This window comes from Cebus imitator, unplaced genomic scaffold, assembly GCF_001604975.1.
Source record: "Cebus imitator isolate Cc_AM_T3 unplaced genomic scaffold, Cebus_imitator-1.0 Scaffold364, whole genome shotgun sequence".
In the NCBI taxonomy this organism is placed as follows: Eukaryota; Metazoa; Chordata; class Mammalia; order Primates; family Cebidae; genus Cebus; species Cebus imitator.
Genome location: NW_016107679.1, coordinates 1,342,864 through 1,354,550, shown reverse-complemented (window position 1 = coordinate 1,354,550; position 11,687 = coordinate 1,342,864). Strand labels below are relative to the sequence as shown.

The window sequence follows — 11,687 nt, the reverse complement described above, 5'->3', positions numbered from 1 at the left end:
CTGGGTTCAGGCAATTCTCCTGCCTCAACCTCCTGAGTAGCTGGGATTACAGGCACGCGCCACCATGCCCAGTTAATGTTTTTTGTATTTTTAGTAGAGATGGGGTTTCACTGTGTTGACCAGGATGGCCTCGATCTCTTGACCTCGTGATCCACCCGCCTCGGCCTCCCAAAGTGCTGGGATTACAGGCTTGAGCCACCGCGCCCGGCCCACATTAGATTTTTTAAAACAAGAGGCAGAGGGAGATTTGACTCCAGAAGAGGAAGTTGGTATTGCGATGATGGAAGCAAGAGATTGAAACAATGTGAGGAAGGTGTGATGAGCCAAGGAATGAGGACAGCCTCCAGAAACTGGAAAAGGCAAGGAAATGGATCCTATCCAAGAGCCTCTGGAGGGAGTGCCGTCCTGCCAACAACTTGATTTCAGCCCACTGAAACCCATTTTGCACGTCTTTTAGAACTGCAGGACAATAAAGTTATGTTTTAAGTCACTAAATTTGTAACAGTGGTGATAAGAAATACACCCAGTTTACTTCTTTCTTCAATATACCATTTCCATTAAAGAATGCATGCTTGCTAAGCATTACCTCCTTTGCTGATGTTTTAATTTTTTTTTTTTTAATGTTTTCATTTTTGATCCATCCAAGAATGGACATGTCAGGCCAGGTGCAGTGGCTCACTCCTGTAATCCCAACACTTTGGGAGGCCAAGGCAGACGAATCACCTGAGGTCAGGAGTTCAAGACCAGCCTAGTCAACATGACGATACCCCATCTCTACTAAAAATACAAAAATTAGCCGGGTGTGGTGGCACATACCTGTAATCCCAGCTACTTGAGAGGCTGAGGCAGGAGAATCCCTTAAACCTGGGAGGCAGAGGTTGCAGTGAGCCAAGATCGAGCCACTGCACTCCAGCCTGGGTGACAGAGCAAGACTCTGTCTCAAAAAAAAAAAAAAAAAAGAATGGACATGTATATAACAATACCTGTTGATGCTTAGTTAGCTTCTAAGTGTCCAAAAGCACTCACTAACAAGCAAATAATTGCTGCTTAAATGGAGTATACCAGGCAGAGGTGTCAGGCAAATGCTGTGCCCAAAAGCCTGTATGGTACTTACTGCATAGTGCCACAGACTCCAGGCAGCCTGTCAGTCACTGTCATTTGTAGCTCAAACGGCTCATTAGAACTGTTCCAAATGAGAGGTCAGTCTGTACAGCCTACTGGGTAGTTTCCTTAAGCACTCCTCTTCCTTCTAGTTCCTACATGAGTATAGTGACATCATCCCCTCTCCTCCCTTCCCCTTGGCATCTTGTACTGTTTTACTAGTAAGAAGGTAGGCTCTTATTCCATATTCATCCCCCCAATCACATTTTAATAACGGCATTTCCCCACTGGGAACGTTCCTTACAATCAAAAGAAGTGTTATACAGACTTAACACTTCTGTTCCCACAATATATTCAGCAGTGTCAGTTACAACCATTTGGGTATGTTAACTGTTCACTGAAAAACACATAATACAGTAAGTTTCAAGGGCCACAATGGTATGGCCTCTTCTACCACAGACAAAGAGATCAATTTTGGCAGGAGTTGGAAATCTGGCAGGTCATGGTAGCTTCATCAGAAACATGCAGTCCTTTCCCTTATAAGAGGCATCAGTTCTTTGAGCGCTTTGGTGTAGTAAATCTATCCACATAGTCCCCAATTTTTTTTGTTTTGCTTTTTAGTTTTTAGGTTATTTTATTTTTTTGAGACATAGTCTCACTCTGTCCCCCAGGCTGGAGTGTAGCGGTATGATCTCAGCTCACAGCAACCTCTGCTTCCCGGGTTCAAGCGATTCATCTGCCTCAGCTTCCCGAGTGGCCGGGAATGGTGGCTCATACCTGGAAAACCAGCACTCTGGGTGGCCCAGACAAACAGACAGATTGAGGCCAGGAGTTGGAGACCAGCCTGGCCAACATAGGGAAACCCTGTCTCTATTAAAAACACAAAAATTAGTCAGGCGTGGTGGCATGGGCCTGTGGTCCCAGCTACTTAGGAGGCTGAGGCATGAGATTCTCTTGAACCTGGGAGGTGAAGATTGCAGTGAGCTGAGATCTCACCACTGTACTCTGTCGTGGTCAAGAGACAGAGAGACTCTGTCTCAAAAAATAGAAAATAAAAAAATTAGCCGGGCGTGGTGGCTCATGCCTGTAATCCCAGCACTTTGGGAGGCTGAGATGAGGAATGACGAGGTCAGGTGTTCAAGACCACCTTGGCCATCACAGTGAAACCCCATCTCTACTAAAAGTAAAAAAATTAGCTCCGCATGGTGATGGGTGCCTGTAGTCCCAGCTACTTGGGAGGCTAAGGCAGGAGAATCGCTTGAACCCAGGAGGCAGAGGTTGAAATGAGCCGAGATTGTGCCACTGCACTCCAGCCTGGGCAACAGAGCTAGACTCCATCTCCAAAAAAAATGTGTTTTAATTTAAAATTTAGGCCAGGTATGGTGGCTCACGCCTGTAATCCCAACACTTTCGGAGGCTGAAGTGGGCAGATCACAAGGCCAGGAGTTCGAGACTAGCCTAGCCAACACAGTGAAACCCCATCTCTACTAAAAAAATACAAAAATTAGCCGGGCATGGTGGCGTGAGCCTGTAATCCCAGCTGCTAGGGAAGCTGAGGCAGGAGAATTGCTTGAACTCGGGAAGCAGAGGTTGCAGTGAGCCAAGACTGTGCCACTGCACTGCAGCCTGGGTCACAGAGCAAGACTCCATCTCAAAAAATAAAATAAAATTTAAAAATAAAAAATAGCCGGGCGCGGTGGCTCACGCCTGTAATCCAAGCACTTTGGAGGCCAAGACAGGTGGATCACCTGAGGTCGGGAGTTCAAGACCAGCCTGACCAACATGGTGAAACCTCATCTTTAAAAAAATAAAAATTAGGCCGGGCGCGGTGGCTCAAGCCTGTAATCCCAGCACTTTGGGAGGCCGAGGCGGGTGGATCACAAGGTCAAGAGATCAAGACCATCCTGGTCAACATGGTGAAACCCCGTCTCTACTAAAAATACAAAAAATTAGCTGGGCATGGTGGCGCGTGCCTGTAATCCCAGCTACTCAGGAGGCTGAGGCAGGAGAATTGCCTGAACCCAGGAGGCAGAGGTTGCGGTGAGCCGAGATCGCACCATTGCACTCCAGCCTGGGTAACAAGAGCGAAACTCCGTCTCAAAAAAAAAAAAATTAAAAATAAAAATTAAAAAAATTAAAATAAAATAAAAAATAAGCCAGGTGTGGTGGCATGCAGTGGTAATTCCAGCTACTTGGAAGACTAGGGTGGGAGAATCACTTGAGCCTGGGATGTTGAGGCTGTAGTGAAGTGTAATTGCACCACTGCCCTCCAGCCTGGGCAACAGAGACCTTGATTCTAAAAAGATAATTTAAAAAATAACATTGCTTTTAGTGTGACAGAACCACCAACTGTGCAGAAAGTGCCCTGGATTATGTTCGGAGCAGCACTCACCTGAAGCTGCATCTTCAGTCCTCTTCCAGGGCCGCCCATAGTGCTTCACCAAACATCTTTTAGCCTCTTCCATGTGAATCACGACACTCCACTATTTGACAACCTTCAGGTCACAGACCATCATGTCAGCCATCTGTGAAGTGAGGGGCTTGTGTTTGTCCTTGGTTAAGTTTCTCAGTAGTACAGGGTTATACTTCTGAGATCAATTTGTGTTCCAAGAAACAATGAGTTTTCAAAATGGTGAATTATCTTGGGTACCCACTTTTCACATTTTCAAATAGAAGACCACAAGAAGATAAACCATAAATATTAATACATCTGGCTGGACGTTGTGGCTCACACCTGTAATCTCAGCACTTTGGGAGGTCAAGGTAGGCGGATTGCCTGAGGTCGGGATTTCAAGACCAGCCTGGCCAGCATGGTGAAATCCCGTCTTGACCAAAAATACAAAAATTAGCTGGGAATGCTGGCAGACAGCTGTAATCCCAGCTACTGGAGAAGCTAAGGCAGGAAAATCGCTTGAACCTGGGAGGCGGAGGTTGCAGTGAGCTGAGATCGTGCCACTACACTCCAGTCTGGGCAACAGAGCAAGACTCTGTCTCGCCGGGCGCGGTGGCTCAAGCCTGTAATCCCAGCACTTTGGGAGGCCGAGGCGGGTGGATCACGAGGTCAAGAGATCGAGACCATCGAGGTCAAGAGATCGAGACCATCCTGGTCAACATGGTGAAACCCCGTCTCTACTAAAAAAATACAAAACATTAGCTGGGCATGGTGGTGCGTGCCTGTAATCCCAGCTACTCAGGAGGCTGAGGCAGGAGAATTGCCTGAACCCAGGAGGCGGAGGTTGCGGTGAGCCGAGATCGCGCCATTGCACTCCAGCCTGGGTAACAAGAGCGAAACTCCGTCTCAAAAAAAAAAAAAAAAAGACTCTGTCTCAAAGAAAAAAAAAAAACCCAAAAAACATGAATACATCTGATTGTATCATCTTATTGGGTCATTCTGTCATAATCTTTTTGCCTTGCAAGACTGAAAAGTGCAAGATTATATGGCTCTCACCAATAACTGTGACTGCATACTTGTCAAAAATCACTGGCACATCTGTCAGGGCAAACTGTTGGTAATGAAAAATAAGAAAAAAAGGACCAGTTGCAGTGGCTCATGCCTGTAATCCCAGCACTTTGGGAAGCAGAGATGGGTGGATCACCTGAAGTCATGAGTTTGCGACCAGCATGGCCAACATGGTGAAACCCCATCTCTACTAAAAATACAAAAATTAGCCGGGTGTGGTGGTACATGTCTGTAATCCCAGCTTCTCGAAAGGCTGAAGCAGGAGAATCGCTTGAACCCAGGAGTTGGAGGTTGCGCGCCATTGCACTCCAGCCTGGATGACAACAGTGTAACTCCATCTCAAAATAAATAAATAAGAAAAAAATAACTGGTACATATTAAATTTGTTTGTTGTATACAGTATCAAGCCATACATTACTAACAGCTTCATTACTCACAATTGTCTGCATTGCTGAAATATTTTTGAATATACTTTAAATATTCCAATTTGATTTTGACTCGGCATTTCCAGTCGGCTTTAAAGACCTAAGTATTTTCATCAGCCTGAGGGGTGCCAGCAGAAAAGGGAGTGGAAGAGTATTTAGGCCCTCATAAATGAGCTCTCACAGTTGAGAAGGTGGTTCAAATTGACTAGATGATGTGAGTGGGTAAGATCACCTGCCAGGGCTGGGTGCGGTGGCTCACGCCTGTAATCCTAGCACTTTGGGAGGCCAAGCAGGGCAGATCACGAGGTCAGGAGTTCAAGACCAGCCTGGCCAACCTGGTGACACCCCATCTCTACTAAAAATACAAAAATTAGCTGGGAGTGGTGGAAGGCACTTGTAATTCCAGCTACTGGGGAAGTTGACGCAGGGAATTGCTTGAACCAGGGAGGCAGAGGTTGCAGTGAGCCAAGATTGTGCCACTGCACTCCAGCCTGGGCGACAGAGACTCTGTCAAAAAAAAAAAAAAAAATCACCTACCAGGAAGTACTATAATCCAGGGTTCCCGGGTTTTCAGGTTTTGGGATACACAACGTGAAAATACTGTAACTCGTGGCCCCTGGTTTACAGTGCCCAGGTTTTTGGGTATACAACATAAAAAAAAAAAAAAAAAACCACTTAAAACAGCTGAACCTTGAGTGTTATTTCAAAAAGTTCCAGGAAGCCCTGCCCTAGCAAAACAAAAACTGGCTGGATCCAGAGATGCCTATGATGGATACAAACTTTGGCTAACTCTTATTACCATACTAAAAACCCTTACCCAGGTGCTATAGAACCTAACTGGGATCTGCTCACCTGCCTGACACAGTGAGGTTGTGCAGCACTAGAAAGGAAGGCATGTATTTATTTTTTGTTATTTTTGGAGATGAAGTTTTGCTGTGTCACCCAGGCTGGAATGCAGTGGTGCCACCTTGACTTACTTCAACCTCAGCCTCCTGGGTTCAAGCAATTCTCCTGCCTCAGCCTCCCAAGTAGCTGAGATGAGAGTTGCCAGCCACTACGCCTGGGGCTAATTTTTGTATTTTTAGTAGAGACAGGGTATCACCACGTTGGCCAGGCTAGTCACAAACTCCTAGCTTCAAGTGATCCGCCTGCCCAAAGTGCTGGGATTACAGGTGTGAGCCACTGCACCTGGCTTTGTTATTTTTTAATGTTTTGTTTTGAGACAGGGTCTCCTTCTGCTGCCCAGTGGAATGCAGTAGCACGATCATGGCTCACTGCAGCCTCAACTTCTTAGGCTCAAGCAATCCCTCTGTCTCAGCCTCCTCAAGTAGCTGGAACTATGGGAGTGCACCATCATGCCCAGCTAACTTTTAAACTTTACAATGTAGAGACAGGGTTTCAGCATTTTGCTCTTTGTCTCCAACTCCTGGGATGGAGCAAACCTCCCACCTTGGCCTCCAAAGGTGCTGGGATGAGAGGTGTGAGCCATCATGCCCAGCTAAAGGTATTTATTTACAAAGATGGAAAGCAAGGAGGACCAGGCAGCTCATGCTCAAATCCTGACCTCCCTGATGCCTTGCAGGTAAGTTTTTATTTTGTTTTGTTTTTTTAAAGGCAGGGGTAAACTTCAGGAAAGCCAAAGTTATAGGCAAAATTATAAATCAATAGCTGGAGGTCACATTTTGGTTTTGGCCTAAAAAGGCAGGCTATCTTGAAATAAAGCCTTACAGTTATAGGTAGATTCAAAGATTTTTCTGATTTGCAATGGGTTAAGAAAGAGAAGCTTAGTTTAAATTTTCAGGTCAGCAGAAAACAATGTTAGCTCAGGATCCTGGATGTTACTCCCTCCAGGCCCCTCAGGAAGAAATTTTCGACAAAGAACAGTGGTCAGAGTTCAGTCTTCAGTTCCCCCTTCTCTGAGGTCTAGATGCTAGCAGATCCATTCAGCGGGGGTCCAGGTTTCTGAAAAACAACTGAGAGACATATGTTAAAAAGTTATCTTTCTTTTTTTTTTTTTTTTTGAGACGGAGTTTCACTCATGTTACCCAGGCTGGAGTGCAATGGCGCGATCTTGGCTCACCGCAACCTCCGCCTCCCGGGTTCAGGCAATTCTCCTGCCTCAGCCTCCTGAGTAGCTGGGATTACAGGCACACACCACCATGCCCAGCTAATTTTTTGTATTTTTAGTAGAGACGGGGTTTCACTGTGTTGACCAGCATGGTCTCGATCTCTTGACCTTGTGATCCACCCGCCTCGGCCTCCCAAAGTGCTGGGATTACAGGCTTGAGCCACCGCGCCCGGCCTAAAAAGTTATCTTTCATTTTGGCCTGGCACGGTGGCTCACGCCTGTAATCCCAGTACTTTGGGAGGCCGAGGCGGGCGGATCACCTGAGGTTCAGAGTTCGAGACCAGACTGACCAATATGGTGAAACCCCATCTTTAAAAATAATAAAAAATAAATAAATAAATAAAACAGGAAAAAAAAAGGTTATCTTTCATCTTCTACAGAAAACCAAATATTCCATGACTTTAACTTCCTTGGCTATCATTTTAAGCTACTATTACTTTTGTATTGTGTCACTTATTTACTCTCAGGGCTAGCTACGTGCTGGTAATTTCCCTTTAAAAAACTCAAGACTTATTTCTGTGCTTAGGTACTCAGCAAGCCCCTAAGAGGGGTTCCCTGCCCAGTCTGACAGGGAGGAGCTTCTTTTTCACCATTTTCTTTCTCTTTTTTAAAAAATAAACTGGGTCTCCCTGTGTTGCTTGGGCTGGTTATGGACTCCTGGACTCTATCAACCCTCCCTCATTACTCTACCAAAGTACTAGGATTACAGGTGTGAGCCACTGTGTCCCATCTATTTGCCATTTTCTTTTTTTCTTTTTTGAGACTGAGTTTCACTCTCGTTGCCCAGGCTGGAGGGCAATGGTGCAATCTTGGCTCACCACAACCTCTGCCTTCCAGGTTCAAGTGATTCTCCTGCCTCAGACTCCCAAGTAGCTGGGATTACAGGCATGTGCCACCACGCCCAGCTAATTTTTTTGTTGTTCTTGTTGTTTTGTGATGGAGTTTCCCTCTTATTGCCCAGGCTGGAGTGCAATGGTGCAATCTCAGCTCACTGCAACCTCTACCTCTCGGGTTCGAGCGTTTCTCCTGCCTCAGCCTCCTGAGTAGCCAGGATTATAGGCAGGCACCACCATGCCTGGCTAATTTTATTTTTTTTTAGTAGAGACAGGGTTTCTCCATGTTGGTCAGGCTGGTCTCAAACTCCCGACCTCAAGTAATCTGCCCCGCTTCTTGGCCTCCCAAAGTGCTGGGATTACAGGTGTGAGCCACCACGCCTGGCCCTAATTTTGTATTTTTAGTAGAGATGGAGCTTCACCATGTTGGTCAGGCTGGTCTCGAACTCCCAACCGTAGGTGATTCACCCACCTGGGCCTCCCAAAGTGCTGGGATTACAGGCTTGAGCACCATGCCCGGCCTTATTTGACATTTTCTATGCATGGGAGGTATGTGGAAACATGATGAAAAACTGTATCTGCACAGCCTTTGTTCCACCTCTACAAACCACTTGGCCTAATGAAAGCACTGTTTCACCTTTGTTCAGGGACTCACTGCTTTTGTAATTATCCCCAGTGTTTTCCTTATTTGTTGCAAGTAATAACATCCCCTTGTCAGCCAGGCGCTCACGCCTGTAATACCAGCACTTTGGGAGACTGAGGTGGACAGATCACAAGGTCAGATGGAGACCATCCTGGCTAAGACGGTGAAACCCCATCTGTACTAAAAATACAAAAAATTAGCCAGGAGTGGTGGCGTGTGCCTGTAGTCCCAGCTACTCGGGGGGCTGAGGCAAGAGAATCGCTTTAACCCTGGAGGCAGAGGTTGCAGTGAGCTGAGGTTGTGCCACTGCACTCCAGCCTGGGTGACAGAGCGGGACTCGTTTTTTTTTTAAAAAAAAATCCTTGGTTATGGTCACTGGACTGCCACCCACCAAGTGAGCAAATTCACCCGTTGAGCAGGCAAGAAAAAGTCTTGGCAGGAGGGACACAGGTCAGCCAGAGGCTCACCCCACCATACCCACAGTCTCACACAGTCTCAACAAGAATGGGGGACACAAGAGGAAACTGCCCTACTGGCCCTTGCTTTCCCTAGCTACGGCCTCCAGAATCCGAGGAGGAAGTGTTCAGAAACCGTGCTAAGGCCCTTCCCTCTTACCCCACGCCATCCACCTTACCCCAATGGCAACTTTCTGGCTGGACAGGTAAGGAGCTCGGCTAAACCGGGGAGTGGGCCATCAGCCTATACAGGCAATGAGAGCGTGAACCGCCACATTACTTCTGTCAGTTAGGAAAAAAACGGTCCTCAGGAAGCTGCGTTCTCTGTGCGTCACATGACACGCTGCAGGAACGGCGCACTGGGGCGTATCACGTGACCGTCAACCGCTGGGGCGAGCGGGCGCCTGGAGCCGGGTGATCGTCCATGGCCAGAAAGGCTCCAGTCACGTGCCTCCCTTCAAAGCTGTGTTCCGCGCTTCACCTAAGCAAGTGCCACCTTCTCGCAGCTTCCTGACCACTAAAGCCTGGGAAGTCCTGGCCCTCCCAAGGTGGGGAAACGAAGGAACGGACGTGAAGGGAACCGTGGGACGCGGGGCCGTGCGGCTGGACTGCACCGAGTCCCCACGCGCATCCGGGCTCCGGGAGTCCCACTGAGCCGTCCCTCAGGCGCCGAGCATGGGGCGACGTCTGAGCTCCAGGCTCCACGGGCCCGGCGGCCTTTTGTTTCGCCTTCTCGCTCTTGGGTCATCTTCCCTAAGTGGGAAGACCTAGGTTTTACCAATCGGTTACCCGAGACCTTGGGGCAGTGGCTGCGTTTGTTTGCAAAACTCCTCATTTTCTGTGCACTATAGCGCAGGAGAACATCCCACTCTGCGCAGGTGGAGCCTTTAGATGGGGACGCCTGGACGGGGCTCTGAGCAAGCTGTGTAGCTGAGCATTAAGCTCCGCCGGTCCGAGGTGCACTGAAGACCTTCGGCTTGCTTATATATTTATTTATTTGAAACGGAATCTTGCTCTGTCACCTAGGCTGGAGTGCAGTTGCGCCATCTCAGGCTCACTGCAACCTCCGCCTCCCGGGTCCAAGTGATTTTCGTGCCTCAGCCTCCTGAGTGGCTGGGATTATAGGCATGTGCCACCACGCCCAGCTAATTTTTGCATTTTTTAGTAGAGACAGGGTTTTGCCATGTCCAGGCTGGTCTTCAACTCCTGGCCTCAAGTGATCCCCCCACCTCGGCCTCCCAAAATGTTGGGATTTCAGGCTTGAGCCACCTTGCTCATCCTCAAAACACTTCTTTAAACAATTTGCAGTGTTGCAGTCTGGTCATTGGGGCTTTTATCTAACATCTTTTATACTAAAATGTTAGGTGACTCCACATACTCATTAACGGATTTGGTCTGAGACTAATTGCTTAGTTTTTGTTTAAAATTATGTTACACTTTGATTTATGTGTGTCCTGTTTTAATACTCCAGTATTCTTGATTTCAGCTTTTTTTTTTTTTTTTGAGACAGTTTTTTTTTTTTTTTTTTTTTTTTTTTTTTTTTTTTTTTGTTTTTTTTTTTTTGTTTTTTTTTTTTTTTTTTTTTTTTTTTTTTTTTTTGAGACAGAGTTTTGCTCTTGTTGTCCAGGCTGGAGTGCAGTGGCATAATCTCAGCTCACTGAAACCTCAGTCTTTCAGGTCCAAGTGATTCTCCTGCCTCAGCCTCCCAAGTACCTGGGATTACAGGCATGTGCCGCCACACCCGGCTAATATTTTGTATTTAGTAGAGACAGGGTTTCACCATGTTGGTCAGACTAGTCTTGAACTCCTGACCTCAGGTGACCCACCCTCCTCAGCCTCCCAAAGTGCTGGGATACTATCATGAGCCATTGTGCCAGCTGATTTCAGCTTCTTCAATAACCAGTTATCTCAGTGGTGTCTGATCCCAGGAAAGTATTCTTAGCACAGTTTTGACATGTTTACTTGGTTGGAAGTACATTGTGGGAATATAATGAAGCCAAAAATATGGGAATATTGAGAGTCAAAAATATGGTTTGCCCTCTATTCTTTCAATATCCACAAAACTTCTGAAATACGCCCTACATGTGTCCTTGAGTATATTACTAATAAGGTATACAATATAAAGCTTCCATCTCAGAAGTTAAAGCAATGTAGAATTGCCAACATTTATACAGAACTTAGTATTTGTCAAGCACTGTTCTAAGTGCTCTACAGGTTTTAGCACCTATTATCCTCAGTGAAGTTATTACCCAGTGAATAGTCCCATATTACAGATGAACTTACTGGCTCACTATGAAATAAGTAATTTGCTCAAAGTCACACAGAATCAGAATCAGCTTCTCTCTCTTTTTTCTTTTTAGTAGGTGGGGTGGCTATGTTGCCCAAGCTGGTCTCCAACTCCAAGGCTCAGATCCTTTGGCCTCAGCTGCTCCCTGGAGTAGCTGGGGACTAGAGGCACATGCCACCACACTGGGCAGGATCTGCTTTTTTAAGTAGTCTTCTGTACTGTTAGTGCAAAAGGGAACTGGACTGGAAGTCTGGAGGCCTATGCTTCAGACTTAGCTCTACTATTTAACAGTTGTTTAGTTTTTTTCTTTTCTTTTTTTTTTTTTTTTGAGACAGAGTTTCACTCTTACTGCCCA

General features: G+C 46.5%; 1 long non-coding RNA gene across 2 annotated transcripts in view; it reads right to left on the bottom strand.

Annotated features, from left to right (window-relative positions):
- Positions 1-9,336, bottom strand: part of LOC108288093 — an 18,244-nt gene extending 8,908 nt beyond the window's left edge. For both annotated transcript variants that reach the window (XR_005196631.1, XR_005196630.1), the window contains exons 1-3: positions 9,225-9,336; positions 6,715-6,959; positions 3,494-3,626 (exon numbers count right to left, since the gene is read on the bottom strand). This is a non-coding gene — a long non-coding RNA (uncharacterized LOC108288093). The remainder of the gene's footprint in view (positions 1-3,493; positions 3,627-6,714; positions 6,960-9,224) is intronic.
- Between the last annotated feature and the right edge of the window lie 2,351 nt (positions 9,337-11,687).